This window comes from Giraffa tippelskirchi, chromosome 1 (assembly GCF_054371585.1).
Source record: "Giraffa tippelskirchi isolate mGirTip1 chromosome 1, T2T-mGirTip1v1.2.pri, whole genome shotgun sequence".
Taxonomy (NCBI): domain Eukaryota; kingdom Metazoa; phylum Chordata; class Mammalia; order Artiodactyla; family Giraffidae; genus Giraffa; species Giraffa tippelskirchi.
The window spans coordinates 172,215,527-172,235,744 of record NC_137275.1 but is presented as its reverse complement, the minus strand read 5'-3'; the positions used below and the strand labels follow the sequence as shown (position 1 = coordinate 172,235,744).

Below are 20,218 nucleotides of genomic sequence, written 5' to 3'. Positions count from 1 at the left end.
AGAAAAGGGAGACTAAGAGTTAGGCTTTTCTTGGAGTTTCGGAATTACTAACACATCATTGGGCTGAACCGAGATGATCCTATGTGCAAGGAAGGGCACAAATCCCTCTGATATAAAAGATCGTCACAAGGATAGAAATGGAGGGGATTAGTAGAAGCTAATTCTAGGCACATGTTGGGCTACTACGAAAACACTTTCTGAATGTCTTGGGAGAGAAATTCTTCTATGTATATAAAGTGTCTTGAAAAGAGCTTTAACCTTAGGAACTCTGATCCATCCCCTGCATCTTTCACTTATGGAGGACCAAAAAAGGATAGTGTGATCAATCGAGCCTTGCACTGAGCCCTCTGCCCTTCCCTCATTGATGTTATGGGGCAATGAAAGGACCCACCCCTGGGGAAGTGGCTGATTCTCCCTCTGTACTTGAGGCACTAATAAGCAAGAATGGACCATTTGACATAGTAAGCACCACACTCCTGCGGGCTTTGGCCTTAGCATGAGGGACTCATGGAGAAAAGACATGTTTGCAATAAACAGAAGAGGTTTGCTTCTCAGAGGAATGTAAATATAAATCATCTAAATTACTTTGCATACCAAGTATAAAGAAGGAGGTTATGTTGATCAGGTGGAAACAAATAAGACATTGTCCCTGCCCTCTAGAATTTTACAGTGTTTTGGGGAATATATGTAAAATGAGAATGCAAGATTTAGACATTCAGTATCTTTTAGCTTTGCTATTCCATTATGATAAGATATGATGCACTTTCCCTTTGCATAACACTGGCTCAGTCAAATGTGCAATACACAAAGCCAAAATGAACAAGTTGTCTCATGCCAATGTCAGCATTCCCTGTAGGGTAGAGATTTGAATATCTACTGATCTATAACATCAGCCACCTGATTGCAACATCAAATAGTGAGTTGGATGACTTGCCAACTCATATGAGAAAATACCTGATATTTCAAAATGCATAGCTCCGGGCAAGGCTGATTCCAGAGGACTAATATCTAATGGGGATAATTGCTCTCGTGACAGTATGACAGTATGCAAGTCTGACTACTCTGTTTTACTCTATGAGCTAAAGTAGTATCTTAACCTCAGGCCAAAAGACATACATGAAAATAAAGTTGACTTGAGTATTACTTCTTGGTTCTTGGAGTTGTCACAGCCCATACAGCAGAGCCCTGTGCAGTTCCTAAGTCTTAACTGGACCACCACAGTGAGTTCACTACAGTCCCATCCACAACAGTAGTGGAACTCAGAGCTGCTGTGTTTGCTTTAAGGAAAAGACTGGCTTCTGACTTTGGTTACCTGATTTCACTCGAGGTTCTCTGAGGGGACTAGGGTCTTAGGCTCAATTCTATGCCATACACCTGGGAACATCCCAAAGTGCCCAGCTCTGTCCAACTTCTTCACCTCAAAGCTTAACTTCAACTTTCATATTTCCAGCTGATGAATACTACTCTATTAAAACTCAGAAGCATCATGAACCCATGGGTCTTTGAGTTATAGTGTTGTCAGGAGGCCCCTTTAGTTTTATTCTACTCACCTAAACAGAAACATATCCCTTGGCATGAGCAAGTCTGAATTAGCCACATCATTCTCATGCTGCTATTCATACTGTTTGCCTCTGTGATTGATAGAAAAGTCCTTCTCAGCCCCAGGCCCAGTACTGAAGCCCCAAAATTCTTCCAAGCTGACCCATCCATATTGTGAAAATTACATCTGTGTGTGTCTTCACAGAGAATAATAAATATTTGTGCTCAATGAATACCCTTGGCATCTCATTTTTTCTTTTTCCTCATACTGCCTTATCATCAAAAGTGACAGAATTCTAAAGTGTTCTGTATGTTTTGCCCTTGGTTTCTATTGAAACATTTATTAGACTCTTGAGAAATTAGATCCCCCAAACTGTATGTGGATTATTTATTCAAGATAGTGAAATTATTTAATCAAAATGTAAAAATGATGGGACTTGGAACTCATACTGAATCAGTGATCAAATCATTGTTACATAATATGAAAATTATCTGCTTGCAAATTTCTAGAGGTTGCTGTCAGATGCCATAAATTACCATACAGCATTAAGTAACCAAGAGGTAATTATGGAAATGAATATTTTTAAAGCAGAATTGTGACAGGAAACAGTCACAGACCTTTATTTTGGTTAATAGCTATATTTTTTCAAGATACATAATATTTTAATGTAACTTTTTTGGTTTATTTTTATGAGATAATTTATAATTATTAATTAAAGTCCATAGTTTACATTAAGATTCATTTTTGTGTTACACATTCTATGGGTTTTGACAAATGTATAATGATATTTAGCCACCATTACAGTATCATATAGAATAACTTCAATGCCCTAAATATTTCTGTGCTTCATTTCTGTCCTTCCTCCCCTGAAAACCTGGCCATCACTGATCTTTTTACTGTTTTCAGAGTTTTGTCTTTCCCAGAATGTCAGAGTTGGAATCATATTGTATGTAGCCTTTTTAGATTGCCTTCTTTCACTTAAAAATATGCATTGAAAATTCCTCCATATCTTTTCACAACTTGATAGTTCATTTCTTCCCATTCTCTAGATGTATCACTGTTTATTTGCTTATTCACCCACTGAAGGACATCTTGGTAGCTTCCAAGTTTTGGTAGTTCTGAAGAAAGCTGCTATAAACATCCATGTGCAAGTTTTTGTATGGGTGAAAGTTAAGTTTTCAGCTCTTTTTGGCAAAAACCAAGGGGCACAGCTGCTGGATTGCCTGGCAAGCATACATTTAATTTTGTAAGAAACTGCCAAACTATCTTGCAAAGTGACGATACCATTTTGCATTCCCACCAACAGTGGATGAGAGTTCCTGGTGCTCCTCACCCTCATCAGCATTTGGTAGCATCAGTGTTTTGGAGTTTAGCCATCCTAATAGGTAGGTAGGTAGTCGTATCTCATTGTCATTTTAAATTTGCTTTTCTCTGATGACATATGATGTTGAGCATCTTTTATATGCTTACTTGCCATCTATCTATTTTCTTCAGTGAGATGTCTATTCAGATCTCTTGCCCATTGTAAATTGAGTTGGCCATTTTCTTTTTGTGAAGTTTTAAAAGTTCTTAATATATTTTGGATACCAGTCTTTCATCAGATGTATGTTTTGTAAATATTTTCTCCCAACATGTGGCTTATCTTTTCATTTTCATAATAGTTTCTTCCTTAGAGAAGAAGTTTCCAAGTTTAATGAGGTCCAACTCTTTCTTTTCTGCATCATATTGGTGTTGTACCTAAAAAGTCATCACCAAATGCAAGGACACCCAGATTTTTTAGTAAATAAATGTATCCTTTTTATTGTGGTAAAATATACATAACTTAAAATTTACCATTTTAACAATTGTTATACAATCCAGTGTAATGTTACATTCTAAGAAATGTATTTTAATATACATACATGATTTTAATTGCAAAGGTAAAATAGGTTCTTTTTGAAACTTTAAAAATATAGGAGAGCAGAAAGTATAGAGTAAAAATCACCCACAATTTCCCTGCTCAAAGATATAGCTATTGATAATTTGGTGTACAACCTTTCAAACACATCCCTATTATATCATATTATGTTGTATCATATTAAATATATATAACTTTAACAAACATAATTAGGATCATTCTGTTCACATTGTTTGAAAATCTGCTTTTCAATTTAACAATGTATTTCATTTGATATTATGTTTTTAACAATCATTAGGTATTTTTTTATGTAACACGCTTATTCATGGTTACTTCATATTCTGTCACATGATATAGCATAATGTAGTTAGCCAATTCTCTAATATTTGATTTCTAGAAATGTCATTTTACTAGGTCAAAAATTATGCCTGGTTTTTTAGGCTTTTATTTACTTATTTATTTTACTGTCACTAAATTGCTCTCCAGAAGAGTGTTGCCAATTTATAAGATAAGAGCATGCCCATTTCCTCACATTATTACCAACGCTTGACAGTTAATTAAAAAAGAAAGCTAAATCTCCTCCAAACAAAATGCATCGATACAGCTCGCACTATGGGAAAATGAGAGGAAGGGTTATGTTCAGCAATCAGAAAATCGAAATTAACATAGTCATCTTCTAAAAGCACCAAAAATGGAAGAAATTTAAAAACTCAGCTGAGAATGGAAGAAACAAGGATCATCTCCTTTAAATAATAATGTATTTTGAGGAAAGCCTTATTGTATTTGTCTGTTAAACGTATTCAAATTTGAATTTCTTGGCAGGACTTAACATGAATTTCAAAACCTCCAATGCTTTAAGCAGTATATTTTTCTTCAAACCACTGAGGACCTAAATAGGTCCTGAGGAATGTGAAATGTTAGTCTTTTGCCTTTTAACTTGTTTATGGTCCTAACTACAACTACATTCTAAATGATTTGGGCATAATGCCATAAGGATACATAGGACAAAACTTTATTGTCCTTGATTTTGCAATTGATGTCACTATGAAATGGCTGTATCATCATTTTCAACCCCTGCATGAGGCTTCTTAAACAATAAGAGGGGTTATTTTTATCCCTTGAAAATTGGATAAATTTCCAAAGTAAATTATGAATTATAAAACTTCTTACTTTTGGTCAGAGTAATGAATTGACCACCAACAGGTAGAAGACTGCCTCTGAGGCAGTCTTTTTTTTTTCTATTTCAAAGACTTCCAAAGTATTTCTAAGAAATTAATTATGAAACTTTTCCTGGGAATATATTTTTTAATTTTAAAGTTTCTATAAATGTCAAATATTTTATTCATATACATTCTCTTTTGAAAGGAGAAAATTTATAATGATTCTTATAGTTGAACATTTTTTGTTTTTATAAAGGGAATAAAGCATTGTAAGGGATCTAATTTCTAGGGATCTCTATGGTCACACACTTAAAATGTGAGAGCACTTATTACTTGGTGTCCAGCTGTTTAAATGAACCCATGCAGACAGAAATTGAGCCATACATTTATTCCAGTCATGTGTTTCATCGGGATCCATACAAGAATTAAGCGTGGTGTTGACCATGAGAGCCAGTTTTGACAACCCTAACCTTTTGCAAATCAATTAGGAAGCTTGATTTGTAGACTGCATACTATCACTTGGCAAAAAATGTATCCTGTGTTGGAGAAGGTTTGTAACTCACACTTTCTGTTGCAAATAGTTGGACAGGACTGAGGGAGTAATGCTTTTCTGTTTGCCATGACACGGCACTTGCATGGGGTTATCATGGGATCTCAAAAAAGTCAAACATGACTTAGCAACTGGAACAACGAAACAATCATAATATAAATGATTTCCACATTTACTCAGTTATTTCCCTTCCCCACTTTAGACTGGATAAACTTCGTCTAAGTTAAAAATCTCTTCCTTTAGAAAAGCTTATTATGAAGAGAAAAGCCACAACTTGTTAATTTGAGTGTGAAATTAGCATTTTTCTGACTCTTCAGAAGATCCTCCAAAATTTGAACTGTTTGAAATGGACACCAAGCGAGTGCTTACTTTCTCCTGTCATTTTGCTGCTATAATTGCTTAAGGTCAGGAGCTGCACCCTGCACAGTCCCAAGGGCACAGCAGGTGTTCTAGAAATACTTAGGTGTTGTAAGGAGCCTAGGAAGCCCCTCAAAACTATAATTACCAAAATGAGAGGCCCTGGTTGGCATGTGATGTACCTTAAACAAAAGTCTCCAAATATGCCTGAGATAAACACATCTCATGATGCCATTCAGCTGTTTGACATTTGCTTCTACATACCCGGATGCACACAAATGCTTTTTTGTTCCCATAGGAGCTAAATCATGACAACCCTGCTGAAGGGGGTTATCAATAATAGGCCAGCAAATATGGGTATCCCCTACTTTTCAGAAATTCACTTCAAGCCACCTCACTTTTATGAAGGACCTACTTTGTACCAAAAGAAATTAGAAGATTTTTGTCAAAAGAGGTGAAAAGTGACAACATCGTTCAACATTTGTTTTATAGTGAGTTGTGATGGAGTCAGCACGCAACCGGAGCAGTGAGAGCGACCCAGCCAACCTCCCTCCCTGGGAACTATACTCAGCATCTCAGCATCAGCCGCCATAGCTTTGAACTGTGTCTGTGAGCATCTGTGCTTCATCTTGATTCATTTTGTGCATCTGTTAGCAATATGCGTCTCAAGGTAATTGCTTCTTTGTTCACACTCTTTTGGCTTATGAAAGTTTTTATAGGAATGCTCTACTTTCAAACAGCAGGGAAAACTGTACCTAAAAGTACAAATTTGAGGAACAGATTATGTGGCAACCTGGATAGCCTGGACAGACTGGAATTCATCCTTTTGAGTCATGAGCTCAAGAAAGCAGCTGTTGGCTGGGGTTTCTCTACCTGCACCATCCTCCCAGTTCAGTGTCCACCATGTGTCTGCTGCTCCTTCTCCAAGTCAGTTGGGACGAGACCCCCAGTCTGCGGAAACCTGAGTCACACTGTCGATTCCATATGAAGACCTTAGGATTCAGGTAAGTGGTAGTTTGACACCTTGAATCTTCCCTCCCCTCATAGTCTCTCTTCTTTAGAACCTAGCTTTGGTCATTATCTGGCAGCCACTGCCAATGCTCGTCAAGATTTGAAGTTCACCCCTCCTTCCAGGCTCTTCCCTGGATGTTAGTCATGGCCACGTGACTTGCTCTGACTTGCTCTGGCCAAGAAAATATGAATGAAACCATTTAATTACTGAAGTTGAACTTCCAGTCCTTTCGCCCCAGTGTGGCAACTGTAGATAATACAGGTAATTATGGGATTCTGGAGTAAGGATGATGTACATTCGAGCCCTCCTGCTGACATGCAGTGGACATGAGGAACAAATAACATGTTGTTTTAAACTGTTTAGATGCAGGGGTTGCTTGTTCCTGCCGCGTCATTTGCCTGATTTAACTGACACACCTCGCCCTAAATGGGATTTGTACTCCAGTTGATTTATTCATTTATTTGATCCCCAAGTCAGAACATTTTCTCATTCACAAGTATAATCCCAGGTCTGGACCTGCTTCCCTGCTTCCTTGTTAAAACTTTGCCACTTCCTGATCTTGCAGACTGCATCCCCGCCTCTGAACTTTAACCTTGGCTAACCTCACAGACAGATCTTACGAATAATGACTGCCTACCTAATCCTTCAGTAGCACTCATTCTAGATTGCACACAGCTGGCTCATTCCATTTGCTAGAACTCCCTTCTGTAGCACTGAACAGCCCCAGATCCCGCTGGGTCCCATGGATGCATCATCTGATCCACAGCTGTGACTTCTCCACCAGTCTGAAGGTGGAACAGCTCCTGCATTACACATCCAGTGTCCTCTGGTGGTTCCAGGCCTGGGTCTTAGCTCCTTCTGCTCTGTTTACCCTGTACTACCAGGTAGCATTCCTTCCAGAGTAAACACTGTGTCTCAGGAACGGCCAGGTGGAAGGAATGAGACGTAAGGACTAACAGAACAGGTCTTATAGATGGTAAGAATTAGGGCATTTGTTGAAGATAAAACAGGCCTCTCTCTTTATGTTTTGCTAATCTTCTAGTTTTGAATTATCTCCATAAAAATAATCTGTAGTATGATTTGATTCCTCTGTCCCAGTCATTAAATTTCTGACTGGGATGACAATTCAGAGGTACTCACAAGATTTTGACAAGGATGTTTGTGATAGTGCTGTTTACATTAATGAGGAGAAAAAGGCAAGATTAAAATGTGCTCCAGTGGGAGAAATGTGACTATAAATTATTAAATGCTCATTAAGAAATATGTTATAAAATATGTAAGGATGAGAAAAAACAAGAGATTACTAAGTAAAAAGAGCAGACATTCAAAATGGGATGTGATACCTAATCCTAACTTTGTTTAAAAAATCATATTTACATTTTTTATAGGGAAATAGAGAGTTCCCTGATGGCCTACTGGTTAGGATTCCAGGCTTTCACTGCTGTGGCCCAGGTTCAATCCCTGGTTGGGGAAGTTCCTACAAGGTGCACAGTGTGATTTAAAGAAAAAGAAAATAGATAGATGATATATAGAAAAATATTTGCCATGCTGGGCTTCAGAGTAATTTTGTTATCCTCCTTTATACACTTTTATATTTCTCAAATTTTTCATAGTAAGCATATGTTATTTTCTAATCAGAAAATAATATTATAAAATATGCAAAGAAGTATGGTTTCTACTTTGGACATGGTCTAAACTATTATACTGACACCCTAAGGTGATAATTCCTGTCCTTTCTTTGCAATTAAGGATCCTCAGTTTTCATAATGGCTTCTTTCTTTCTCTCTTCCTTTTCATCTTTGTTTTACTCTCTTTATAAAAAGAAAATTTAACAAAATTACTAAGTACTAACAATTACCATGCAGAACAAAATATGGAGGCTTCCAGAAATGTATATCTGAAGATGTGTACTATATAATTCTAGAAGCAATATTAATAATTTAGAAGTTTCATTTTATTTTCTAAAAAGAATACTTGCCTATGAGTAAAGTGTTAGAACAATATATCCATTTGGATTATTATTTTTTAAATATTTATTTGATGAATAGACAAAAAATTATGAAAGATTAATTTTGAAGAAATCTAAAGTTGTTGGAATCTGGTTTTAATTAAACCTAGAATAGGAAATTGTTAAGCAGATCCTGCTTGGAAAGGGAAGGAAAGAATTGTCACCTGCCTGAATGTAAGTGAAAGTGTTAGTTCCTCAATCGTATCTGACTCTTTGCGACCCTGTGGACTGTAGTCCGCCAGTCTCCTCTGCCCATGGGATTCTCTAGGCAAGAATACGGAGTGGTTATTCATCCCCTTCTCCAGGGGATCTTCCTGACCCAGAGATCAAACCTGGGTCTTCTCCATTGCTGGCAGAGTCTTTTACTGACTGAGTCACCAGGGAAGCCCAGTGCTTGCTTCCTCCAAATAGCAGTGAGTCCCCAGCACAGGAATGGTCCATCTTCAACTCACAGGACCAATCCAGGACTTACAATTGAGCCTGACTTTCTGGGGATCAGCACCAGCTCTACTGTCTGGGCATAAGCGATATACCACATTGTGCAAAACTCCCTTTGAGGCAGTGCACCAGATTTGGTCTCGACCCCTAAATTCTGTTTTGCTAACCTCCCTTGAACCTAATTCCCCAGAGGACTTAGCCTGTCCAAGGAACTAGAACCAGGTTCCAGTCTTCCTGCCTTGTGGCCAACTTTCCCAGTCCTGATGCCAGTCCTTCCAATCACAGTCTTCTTCCTCTTTCTGTATCCTGACTTGCTGCAAAATGGGAATTGGTTAAATATATGAGTGAATGAATAAAAATGATGAAAGGAATAAATGGGGTTATTTGAACCGTGAGCTCATATAGCTCCAATTCTTGGACACTGAGTAATACTAAACAGCCTCAGAAAGAACCTGGAGCAGGATCTGTAAGGCTTAAGTGGGCAAAAAAGTATGATCCTCCCCTTACACTGCCCACCCCTCCCCCTATCACCCTCATACGATGCCTGCCAACTCCAGTCCTAAGACATGCCATGAGTGGTCCCCATGGTTAGGTGATAGAGTTTGAGATTGTTATTCAGTGACATAACACAGCCTTTGCAAGATATTTCTATTTTACTAAGTTGACAAATGTGTCCTTAGAATAAATAAGATTGAAATCATTTGAATATGATGCATTGAGGAGACATGAATTGTTTTCCTGCCATTTTATCAATATTCTGCCTTCCTTATAGTCATCAAGCCCCTGTGGATCAACCTTGTATTGAAATACTCCTCTTACTTCAATGAAGAGAAGAGAATGATTCTCGAATCCTCAGATAACCTTTCTTTTTCTGTTCCTGCCTTGAAGAAGTTTAGAATCTATAGTCCTGGAAGTGCAGTTAGTGGAACTGGCAGCCTTGCACCCATCCTTGTGGAAAAATGTACACTGAAATAAATACCTTTGGCATAGTGTCATGGTTAGGTGGCATTTCAGAGCCAACCACATGCATCTGAGCAATCTGCCATCTCATTGACATTCCACCACATGCCTCAAAATTCTCCAGGCAGGCTCAACTAAAAAATCTTGTAAGGCATGTACGTCAGGTAAATTCTAACTATAATTTAGGTGCATTTGAGTGATTCTAGACCTTTAGATATTAATCACTTGGCAGGACATAGAGTCCAAGAGAAGTGATGTGTGATGACTTTAAAAAGATTTAAGCACTGAATGGTTGAAAGAGTTCCTGTGAAATCGCTTCACCCTCAGTTAATCTAGCTCTTATTTTTAAAAAATCAATTGAAATGTAATTTATTTGAAGACTTTCCCTACAAATACAGTGGCAAATGCGTAGCATGTTGCCTATTAAATAGATAGCTTAAGTAGATATTAAATAGGACTTCCTCTCTTCCTAGGGAGCATTTTTTCCCTCACTAATTGGTAACATCCTTTCCTTGATCCCTGCAAAATGTCACTGTTGAGGTCCAATCCTCATGAAGCTAAGCAAACTGATCCTTCCCTTGGACTCCTTGTGAATCAAAGTGAAGGCTCAGCCTATAGAACTTCTATTTACTTTTTACAAACTATTTACCCCTAGACACAAAGAGTTAAAAGGGGATTTTGCATCTTCAGAATGAAGTTTTGGAAATACATATAGAACAAGCTCAAGATGTATCCAAACTAGGGATATGGTAGATTTGTGTTAAAGTCTGGAATATTTTGGGTGTACTACCAAGAAGGCTTTTCTCTGAATGATGGGTTTTATTTGAACTCCCTAAAATAAAATGGATGGCTTTCGAGTTTCTAAAATGTAGTTATCTACATGGCTTAATATTCAGTTAAGATAGTGTTTGTTGTGGTTAGACAGATGCATATGTCTATTAAAAAAATCTCTGAAATTATTAAAGCCTCAGAGTATTTCATAATGATGAAGAAAGATTACAGTTAGATAATAAATCACAAGTATTTTGAGCCCAAGCCAATCCCATAATTTTATTTTCCATTCTAATACTTTTTTATTATCATCATTGTTTTATAAATATAGTTGATTTACAATATTATGTTAGTTTCAGGTATACATCAAAGTGATTCAGTTATATATATATATATATATATACATTTTCAGATTATTTTCCATTATAGGTTATTACAAGATACAGAAAATAATTCCCTGTGCTGTACAAGAAATCCTTATTTGTTGTTTATCTATTTTATGTACAGTAGTTTATATCTGTTAATCCCATACTCCTAATTTTTCCCTTCCCTGTTCCCTTTGCTAACCATAAGTTTGTTTTCTATGTTTGTGAGCCTATTTCTGTTTTATACATTGATTCATTTGTATTATTCTTTAGGTTACACATATAAGTGATATCATATAATGTTTGTCTTTGTCTGACTTATTTCACTTAGCATGATATTATGTAGGTACATCCATGTTGCTACAAATGGCATTATTTCATTCTTTTTAATGGCTGAGTAATGTTCCATTTCATACACACACACACACACACACACACACACACACACACACACACATACACACACACAAACCCACCACATCCTCTTGAATCAATAGTCTATTAACGGCACTTGAGCTGTTTTCATGTCTTGGCTATTGTAAATAATGCTATGAACATTGGGGTACATGTATCTTTTCAAATTAGAGTGGGCCAATCCCATAATTTGAAAGTCAGTAACTGTAGTTTAAAGATGTGGAAACGAAACTTTTAATATATTACTCATAGAAGTTGCTATGAACTTTCTGGAGAACAATTTGGCACTCTATGTCAAAAACCTTAAGTAGAGTATGTCCTTTGGACCAATAGTTATACCCTGTTTCATTTATTCTAGGGACATGGAGATACAAAGATTTATATGTAAGGATTGTTCATTACATCATCATTCATGATGATAAAAATGGAAACAACATAGATGTCTAACAGTTCAGTATTATTTGAATAGATTATTATAAATTCACACAATGGAAGGCCCAGAAACCATTAGCATGATTTTTGAAGTATTTTTAGTAAATGAAAAAAATTTAAGGGAAGAACAAAGAACTAAACACATAAATAAATATTTATTATAAAAGTAGCAGAACATTGGAAACAAATACTCACCAATAATGGACTGGTTAAGAAATTGTAGGGAATCTGCACTGGAAAACTATGCAGGGTCAAGAAGAAAGGTGAAGGCCATGGACCCATCTCTGAGATGTATTGTAAAGAAAGCAAATTATAGAATAGGTTGTGTAGTATGCAACAATTTTTGTAACTAGAGGATATAGCTATCAATATTTCTGGAAGTCTTCCATAGAACTAGTAACACTGGTTGCCTCTGAGGAGGTGAGAGGTGGGTAGGCAGTGGGAGGGGAGATTCACTTCTTGTGTAAAATTTCATCCTATTTGAGCATTTTCCATATGCCTGTACAAATTAAAAAATAAATACGTATTATGTCCACTATGATCTTAACTTTTAAATAATTTCATGTCTATCTGTCTGAATAGAAAAGATTCAAGATCAAACAAAAAATGTAAACAAGGGTTATCTTTGGGTGGTAGGGTTATGGGTAATATTAATTTTCTTCCATGTATTTTCCTGTATTTTCTGAGCCTCCTCCCTTCCCAGGACAATCAACATTGATAAAGATTTTAAGAATATAATGAGAGGAAAAGGGAAATTTAAAAACGTCTAAAGGGGGAATTCCCTGGTGGTTCAGTGGTTAGAACTCTGCACTTCCACTGCTGGGGACATGGGTTCGATCCCTGGTCAGAGATCTAAGACCCTGCATGTCTCACAGTGCAGCCTAAACTAATTTATTAATTAATTTTTAAAAATGTCTAAAGTCCTAACGGAGGAGCCTGGTAGGCTGCAGTCCATGGGGTCGCTAAGAGTCAGACATGACTGAGCGATTTCACTTTCACTTTTCACTTGCATGCATTGGAGAAGGAAATGGCAACCCACTCCGGTGTTCTTGCCTGGAGAATCCCAGAGAAGGAGAAGCCTGGTGGACTGCTGTCTATGGGGTCGCACAGAGTTGGACACGACTGAAGGGACTTAGCAGCAGCAGCAGCAGCAAAGTCCTAATGAGACAGTTGATGGGGGAGGGGCTGGCTTGGTTCAGTGATGTCAGCATAGAACCTAGTACTGCCGCTGTGTTAGTCAGGACTGGCCTTACTTCCCAGCTGCAGTAGGTAATTATGGCTAACTATTCATCTACTGGCTGAGGTCTACACATATATAATTAGCTTTATTACTATAACTCAGTCCTCAATCTTGCTGGCACATTGGGATACTTTGGGGCATTAAAAAAAATACCAAAAATATATTAAGCTTTACCCCAAACCAATTAAATATGAATATGTGAGATGAGAATTCAACATCTAGTATTATTAAAGTCTCCTCAGGTGATTCTAATGTGCAGCCAAGGGTCAGAACCACACTTTTACCCAGAGCTTTGATCTAGTTGAAAATGTGAATACTCCTGCAAGGGTGCTGTGATTTATTATCAGTAGGTTATAGGCTTCCTGAGAATAAAGATAAAAGACTAAGTGAACTATATATTCTTTCCCAAAACATGACAAATTCTGAGACCAGGAAAGTTGGAGGCCAAATGCAACTTCTTCCAAACCTCCTTCAGTTTTGGCGGCATAGGGAATAGAAAACTGAGGATGAGAAACCCAAGGTCTAGTTCTGTTTTAGTCACTTCCTGGTTGGAGAACCTGGATCAATTTATAGAACTTCTAGGTATGACCTTGTAAAATGTGCCAACTGGATTAGCGCAGAGGTTTTGAAAACAGCCTGAGGGACGAGGAAAGAGGAGGAAGTGTGGGGATTCCATGTTATACACCCTACCCCCCATCAATGGATTGACTTATTTATAGATTTATAGATTGGCTCTCCAGTATGCTTCATTTTAAAGAGATGATTCCAGGATTTTAAAAAAAAAAATTCCCTAGAATTGGCTGTATGATTCAGGGAACTCAAACCGGGGCTCCATAACAACCTAGAGGAGTGGGATGGGGAGGGATGTTCAAGGGGGTGGGAGCATGGGTAAACCTATGGCTGATTCATGTTAATGTTGGGTAGAAAACAATGTAATACTGTAAAGCAATTATTCTTCAATTAAAAATAAATTTAAAAAAATGTCCCTAGATCACATGGCTTCTTAACTCTCCTTATTCTACAATCTTCACTTTTTAATGTAGCCCAATAGTGAACCTAAAATATGTGATTTCTTCCTGTATTTTCTCATCATTTTGGGGGGTTTGATTTTCCTAATACAATGTGCTTTAAGGTATTCTGTGGAAGCTTCTACTTCCATTGGATGATCAATGACTTTTCAACCCAGTTTTCTTGTTCCAGTGTCACATGCAGAAATCTTGGATATTTTTAAGTTGTAAAAAGTAGATAACTTTCCACAGCTCATTCCTTCCTGGGAGTGAAAAATCTCCCACTTGTACACCAACTCATATATAACTTCCATAGCAGAGCCAGGATAGGGTAAGGCAAGTAAGCCTTTTGTCTTGGCTGCAAAATTTAAGAGAGTACCAAAAAACTCAGTAATTAATACAAAAATCCATGAAGAACAAATTATAAAAATTTTAAATAAAGGGAAAATCACCAATAGTTCTCTGCCGAGCCATACTGGAACCCATGGCAAAAAAATAAAAGTACTTCACTCACTTTAGTCTATCCTAGGTCCCATTCCATAGTGTTGAAAGTACTCACCACAAATAAGTTCTTAAGAATTTGTATAAGACCAAATGGAACCTAATGAAACTATAAGCTTTTGTCCAGCAAAGGAAACCATAAACAAAACAAAATGACATACTATGGACTGGGAGAAAATATTTGCAAATGATGAGACTGACAAGGGATTAATTTTGAAAATATACAAACAGCTCCTACAGTTCAGTAACAAAAAAAAAAAAACAAGCCATCCAATCAAAAAATGGGCAGAAGACCTAAATAGACATTTCTCCAAAGGGGACATACAGATGTCCAACAGGCACACGAAAAGCTGCTCATCATCAATAATTATTAGAGAAATGTTAGTCAAAAATGCAATGAAGTACCACCTTACACCAGTCAGAATGGCCATCATTTAAAACAAATCTACAATAAATGCTGGAGAGGGTGTGGGGAAAAGGGAGCCCCCAACACTGTTGGTGGGAATATAAATGGGTGTAGCCACTATGGAAAACAGTATGGAAGTTCCTCAAAAAACTAAAAATATAGTTACCACATGGTCCACAATCCAACTCCTGGGCATATATTCAGAGAAAACTCTAATTCAAAAAGATACATCCACCCAAGTGTTCACAGCAGCACTGTTTACAATAGGGGAGATGGAAGCAACCTAGGTGTCCAATGACAGATGAATGGCTAAAGAAGATGTGGTGTGTGTGTATACATATATATATATATATGAATCACTTTGCTGTACACCTGAAATTATGACAACATTGTAAATCTACTACACTCTAATTTTAAAAAAATGTGTGTGTTAGTCACTCAGTTGTGTCCGACTCTTAGCGACCCCATGGACTGCAGCCCACCAGGCTCCTCTCTCCATGGAATTCTCCAGGCAAGAATACTGGAGTGGCTTGCCATGCCCTCCTCCAGGGGATCTTCCTGACGCAGGGATCAAATCCTGGTATCCCACATTGCCTGCAGATTCTTTATCATCTGAGCCACCAGGGAAGCACTAATTAAAAAAAAAAAATTGACCACACAAAAAAATGGAATTTGTATAAGAATGGAGAGATGGAAATACATTGACAAATTTGGAAAAGGGCTCTTGGAAATTTTGTGGCTCAAATAGATTTTGGTAGGCCTAACAGATAGGAAAAGAAAGAAAAAATGAATGAGAGATACCTTTACATTTAACTTTGTGGTCAGAAAGAGATATTTTATATTCCTATTTAAGACTGAAAATCCATTAGGTTTCTTGTGCTAGTGTGCTCAGTCATGTCCAACTCTCTGCCACCCCATGGACTATAGCCCACCAGGCTCCTCTGTCCATGGTATTCTCCAGGCAAGAACACTGGAGTGGGTTGCCATTTCCTTCTGCAGGGGATCTTCCTGATCCAGAGGTTGAACCTGAGTCTCTTGCATTTCCTACATCGGCAGGCAGGCAGATTCTTTACCACTGTGCCACCTGGGAAATCTACTAGATTTCTTACATCTTAGTAAAATTCAGAATGGCAAGTTGAAAAATTTTGCAAGGATAGTAACTAATTAGTAAATAAAGGTGATTATTAAGACCATTTCATTCACTGAGAGGGCAGCATAACATAATTCAATTACTTATGTATTTTTCATCAACATGTGCTGTGTTTCATTAATGTATCATACATTGAGTAATTAACAAATTGACTATATATTGTGTCATAATCTTGAATGTATATCATTCTTGTTACTAAAAATGAATTTGGGATAGGAAATCAACTTTCCTATACAGTTGATTTAAGTCTGAATTTGGCAGTAAGGAGTTCATGATCTGAGCCACAGTCTGCTCCTGGTCTTGTTTTTGCTGACTGTATAGAGCTTCTCCATCTTTGGCTACAAAGAATATAGTCAATCTGATTTCAGTGTTGACCATCTGATGATGTCCATGTGTAGAGTCTTCTCTTGTGTTGTTGGAAGAGGGTGTTTGCTATGACCAGTGCGTTCTCTTGGCAAAACTCTATTAGCCTTTGCCCTGCTTCATTCTGTACTCCAAGGCCAAATTTGCCTGTTATTCCAGGTGTTTCCTGACTTTCTACTTTTGCATTCCAGTCCCCTATAATGAAAAGGACATCTTTTTTGGGTATTAGTTCTAAAAGGTCTTGTAGGTCTTCATAGAACCGTTCAAGTTCAGCTTCTTCAGCCTTACTGGTCGGGGCATAGACTTGGATTACCGTGATATTGAATGGTTTGCCTTGGAAACGAACAGAGATCATTCTGTCGTTTTTGAGATTGCATCCAAGTACTGCATTTTGGACTCTTTTGTTGACCATGATGGTTACTCCATTACTTCTAAGGGATTCCTGCCCACAGTAGTAGATATAAAGGTCATCTGAGTTAAATTCACCCATTCCAGTCCATCTTAGTTGACTGATTCCTAGAATGTCAACGTTCACTCTTGCCGTCTCCTGTTTGACCACTTCCAATTTGCCTTGATTCATAGACCTAACATTCCAGGTTCCTAAGCAATATTGCTCTTTACAGCATTGGACTTTGCTTCTATCACCAGTCACATCCACAGCTGGGTATTGTTTTTACTTTGGCTCCATCCCATCATTCTTTCTGGAGTTATTTCTTCACCGATCTCCAGTAGCATATTGGGCACCTACCGACCTGGGGAGTTCATCTTTCAGTGTCCTATCTTTTTGCCTTTTCATACTGTTCATGGGGTTCTCAAGGCAAGAATACTGAAGTGGTTTGCCATGCCCTTCTCCAGTGGACCACATTAAATTGAAGAAAGTAGGGAAAACCACTAGACCATTCAGGTATGACCTAAATCAAATCCCTTATGATTATACAGTGGAAGTGACAAATAGATTTAAGGGACTAGATCTCATAGATAGAGTGCCTGATGAACTATGGACAGAGGTTCATGACATTGTACAGGAGACAGGGATCAAGACCATCCCATGGAAAAGAAATGCAAAAAAGCAAAATGGCTGTCTGAGGAGGCCTTACAAATAGCTCGGAAGAAAAGAGAAGTGAAAAGCAAAGGAGAAAAGGAAAGATATTCCCATCTGAATGCAGAGTTCCAAAGAATAGCAAGGAGAGATAAGAAAGCCTTCCTCAGCGATCAATGCAAAGAAATAGAGGAAAACAAGAGAATGCGAAAGACTAGAGATCTCGTCAAGAAAATTAGAGATACCAAAGGAACATTTCATGCAAAGATGGGCTCGATAAAGGACAGAAATGGTATGGACATAACAGAGCAGAAGATATTAAGAAGAGGTGGCAAGAATACACAGAAGAACTGTACAAAAAAGATCTTCATGACCCAGATAATCACGATGGTGTGATCACTCACCTAGAGCCAGACATCCTGGAATGTGAAGTCAAGTGGGCCTTAGAAAGCATCACTACGAACAAAGCTAGTGGAGGTGATGGAATTCCAGTTGAGCTATTTCAAATCCTAAAAGATGATGCTGTGAAAGTGCTGCACTCGATATGCCAGCAAATTTGGAAAACTCAGCAGTGGCCACAGGACTGGAAAAGGTCAGTTTTCGTTCCAATCCCAAAGAAAGGCAATGCCAAAGAATGCTCAAACTACCGCACAATTGCACTCATCTCACATGCTAGTAAAGTAATGCTCAAAATTCTCCAAGCCAGGCTTCAGCAATACGTGAACTGTGAACTTCCAGATGTTCCAGCTGGTTTTAGAAAAGGCAGAGGAACCAGAGATCAAATTGCCAGTATCTGCTGGATCATCGAAAAAGCAGGAGAGTTCCAGAAAAACATCTATCTCTGCTTTATTGACTATGCCAAAGCCTTTGACTGTGTGGATCACAATAAACTGGGGAAAATTCTGAAAGAGATAGGAATACCAGACCATCTGACCTGTCTCTTGAGAAATCTGTATGCAGATCAGGAAGCAACAGTTAGAACTGGACATGGAACAACAGACTGGTTCCAAATAGGAACAGGAATATGTCAAGGCTGTATATTGTCACCCTGCTTATTTAATTTATATGCAGAGTACATCATGAGAAATGCTGGGCTGGAAAAAAACACAAGCTGAAATCAAGATTGCCAGGAGAAATATGAATAACCTCAGATATGCAGATGACACCACCCTTATGGCAGAAAGTGAAGAAGAACTCAAGAGCCTCTGGATGAAAGTGAAAGTGGAGAGTGAAAAAGTTGGCTTAAAGTCAATGTTCAGAAAACTAAGATCATGGCATCTGGTCCCATCACTTCATGGGAAGTAGATGGGGAAACACTGGAAACAGTGTCAGACTTTATTTTTGGGGGCTCCAAAATCACTGCAGATGGTGATTGCAGCCATGAAGTTAAAAGATGCTTACTCCTTGGAAGGAAGGTTATGACCAACCTAGATAGCATATTTAAAAGCAGAGACATTACTTTGCCAACAAAGGTCCATCTCGTCAAGCCCGTGGTTTTTCCAGTGGTCATGTATGGATGTGAGAGTTGGATGGTGAAGAAAGCTTAATGCCGGAGAATTGATGCTTTTGAACTGTGGTGTTGGAGAAGACTCTTGAGAGTCCCTTGGACTGCAAGAAGATCCAACCAGTCCATCCTAAAGGAGATCAGTCCTGGTTGTTCATTGGAGGGACTGATGTTGAAGCTGAAACTCCAATACTTTGACCACCTCATGCGAAGAGTTGACTCATTGGAAAACACCCTAATGCTGGGAAGGATTGAGGGCAGGAGAAGGGGACGACAGAGGATGAGATGGTTGCATGGCATCACTGACTCGATGGACATGTGTTTGGGAAAACTCCAGGAGTTGGTGATGGACAGGGAGGCCTGGCCTGCTGCGATTCATGGGGTCGCAAAGAGTCGGACACGACTGAGCGACTGAACTGAACTGAACTCAGCTTAAAAATGGCTCCCATGTGGTCAACCTTGTAGGTAGGGCCTTCCAGTGCAGTGGGCCTTTGATGGCCTTCACACTGTGAGATTCACCGCTGCCTGTGATAATGCTAACATTGCGTGAGTGCATGCTAAGTCGTTTCAGTCATGTCTGACTCTTTGCGACCCTATGGACCATAGCCCACCATAGTCCTCTGTCCATGGGATTCTCTAGGCAAGAATACTGGAGTGGATTGCGATGCCCTCCTGCATGGGACCTTCCCACCCAGGGATCAAACCTGCATCTCTTACATCTCCTGCATTGACAGGTGGGTTCTTTATCATTAGTGCCACCTGGCAAGCCCAATGCGACCCTTGAGTAAACACAAAATATACAGATACATTTGATTAGAACCAGAGGATCATTTGGGGACTTCCCTAGTAGCTCAGTTGGTAAAGAATCCGCCTGCAATGCAGGAGACTCCGGTTCAATTCCTGGGTTGGGAAGATCTGCTGGAGAAAGGATAGGCTTTCCTTTTTTTTCACTCCAGTATTCTTGGGTTTCTCTTCTGGCTCAGCTGGTAAAGAATCCACCTGCAATGCGGGAGACCTGGGTTGGATCCCTATATTGGGAAGATCCCTTGGAGAAGGGAAAGGCTACCCACTCCTGTATTCTGGCCTGGAGAATTCTGGGTCGCA

General features: G+C 38.5%; 1 protein-coding gene across 4 annotated transcripts in view; it reads left to right on the top strand.

Moving 5' to 3' along the window:
• Nucleotides 1-20,218, top strand: part of GNAQ (G protein subunit alpha q) — a 469,675-nt gene that overhangs the window by 132,206 nt on the left and 317,251 nt on the right. For 2 of the 4 annotated variants that reach the window (XM_081506056.1, XM_081506094.1), the window contains one exon: nt 5,997-6,508. The exons of 1 other annotated variant lie outside the window; for it this stretch is intronic. The gene's annotated coding sequence lies outside the window, so the exon portion shown is untranslated. The remainder of the gene's footprint in view (nt 1-5,996; nt 6,509-20,218) is intronic. One more of the 4 variants, XM_081506077.1, reaches the window with a different exon arrangement.